Source organism: Schistocerca nitens, chromosome 5 (genome assembly GCF_023898315.1).
Source record: "Schistocerca nitens isolate TAMUIC-IGC-003100 chromosome 5, iqSchNite1.1, whole genome shotgun sequence".
NCBI lineage: Eukaryota > Metazoa > Arthropoda > Insecta > Orthoptera > Acrididae > Schistocerca > Schistocerca nitens.
The window spans coordinates 376,683,653-376,686,345 of NC_064618.1; positions in this window are offsets into that span (position 1 = coordinate 376,683,653).

Sequence of the window (2,693 nt, forward strand, 5' to 3'; positions counted from 1 at the left end):
TCGGAGTAAGGAATTGCTTCATAAAAGGAATATTGGTTTCGGCTTTTCGGCCTTTATCAGATCTAATCATTTAGCAGCGATACTTACCACACGCGCGTAGTCAGTATATTTACTGACTAGTGTCAGGTCTAAACTTATAACCCTGCTACTTCTATTGTAATTTAGTATGCTTTTACCTAGATACCAGAAATCTTGTCTCTATGTTTCCACGTATAACCCTGTTACTAAAATTGAGTTTAGTTTCCAAATAAAGTATACTACGGGAGGATAGTCCTTTCTATAGGAAAAGCTAATCTATAGAGTTACCCCTTTTAAAGGATTTGACCGTTTGCTGTGTCTAATGGATGAGTAAATCCGACTATTCACTTCTTTTCCCAAGATGTTACCCAGCCGTTAGATAGAAACGCAGTATAAATAATAATATACTGAAGCTAGGACAACTCAGTTCCAAGTTCATTTAGTGGTTTAAGACATGTAATAGTGGTCGCCATCCTATCGAGGCAATGAAAGAGTGAGTTATTGGAAAAGCAATTTTACCTACTTTCTTCCTACTGTTTAATTTGTTTCTTCAAATTAATATTGCTCCACTTCAACAATGTTGGGCTACACCCTTATACATTACGTTTTTAAAAGAGAAAAACCCCAGTACATAACATCAAGGAAGCTAAAAATTTTGGCCAGGGGGGACTTTTAGAAAAGCACTTTCCACAATCAACAAGCTTAAATACTAAAATACTTAGATACTAAAGCACACACTTTTTATATTGAACATTTCACTTCAAGAAAATCTCTTCCTAGCTGGAATTTACTTTCAATGCTATTATTCTTTGAACTAAGTCTGTATAGTCATTTAACAGATTCTAGTAACTTGGCTTCACTCTGATCGAATTTTACGTAAGCAAACTTTTATTATAACACTTTACAATAGCTAAGAATTTTTTTTTATTATTTACATAAAAAAATTTAATGGTGCCTCTTTATATTAACTTGGCACTTCATAAGTCTGCAAAACAGGATTAATCAAACAGGATTAATCAAACACGAGAAAGGAACCCTGGAAAGTTCAAGAATGATTATTAGAACACAGTTTAAATTAATGGATCACGCTGTACAAAAGTAAAGGTACAAAAATCTTATCTGGTGGCTGTAGGCTTGGGTATGGCGAACAATTATGACGGCTACACCACCCACAGTACGGCCTGCAAGCATTATACTGTATGGGCTCAATTTCACTTCTTGGCGTCGTTCAATTTTACATAGAGTAGGCCGACAACTCGCAGATACGCCGTGAGCCGTTAGCAGTCTTCATCCGAGGCATTTTTGTGCAAATTTGCTGGTAAAGCTTCTCCTGCTCCACAAAGGTGTTGCCTCAATCACTGCTACCTACAGACTGTGTGACTTACTTCCCGCGCTTGCTCTAGGTAGCGCGCTAATTCGCCCTTGCCACCTTTTCCATTCCCCCGAGCCACTTTCGTTTCAAACAAAAGCACAATGGGTTTTACATAACACCTATTTCTCACACTGTTCCTAAGCGTGACCATTTTTTAAATGTCAAATTTACATCAAGATGAACAATTTATAGACACAAATATTTTTAAATACAAAATGTCATCAGGAAATTATATAACGTAATAAACAATTTACATAGTATTTTACATATATTACTCACATACAATATGTAGAACCCCAAGTTCCGGTACAGCACACTTTACTTCACGTATACAGAAAATATAGTACCAATATGCGAAAATTATTAAAGCAAAAAAATTATAAAAACAAATGAACCATAAACAAATAATTTTATAAAATTTGGGATCTGTGATTAGCAGCGACACGTATGCACTTCGTCAATACAGGTACGTGCCTAGGCATCGCTGCTAAATTTTTAGTTCTGATGATGGCTGAAAAGCCGAAACCGCTAATAAATTTTAATAAAATATTATATGACCAACATACTGACTTTAGTAACAAAATGTAAGTCATTTTATAAAGATACTGGAAGGACCTCTGTTACATATACTGTGAAATATTCTCATGTTAGAGACTTGCCGCCCCTACGTAACGTCTGTTAAAAGAGAGAGAGAGAGAGAGAGAGAGAGATTAAAGCAATGAGGCAGCTATTATCCTGCCGCTACACAAACGTTGCCTCAGTAATCCGGCAGTGAAAGTTCTCCGAAAATAGCCACGGTTGCCAGCTGGGCGCAATGAATGAAAGCCTAATTGTTGTGGCGGCAGTACGCTACTGTTTGAGCAGCACAGGTAACGCTCTTTCACAGGTTGCGTAAATCGGCCAGCAACGTAACTCTGCATAAGAGAGGGAGCACGGAAAAAAATGTTCAGATTTATTCGATAGATCGACGAAGGTGCTCTATAAGAAACTAATGATCGGTGTTTAATTATTGTGCAAGGATCGAAAGTAGTCGCATACGAGGTAGAAAAGTTAGCTGTTCTCAAACACTGCTCAAGTGTTTGTCAGTAGAGTCTCGTGCGACTTTCAGCAGATTTCGAAAGACGTCACAGAAGTGTTGCTCAGTGAACAAACGGGACGATTGAAGAAAAAGCTAGGCTTTTCCCAAGAAACTGTTACGTGAATTAAGACATCTGGTATCTTAGGTAAACAATGTACACAATTCTGCTGCATCAATCGTTTTACTCACTCATATAAGGTCAGAACAAGTAAGAGAGGTTAGCGT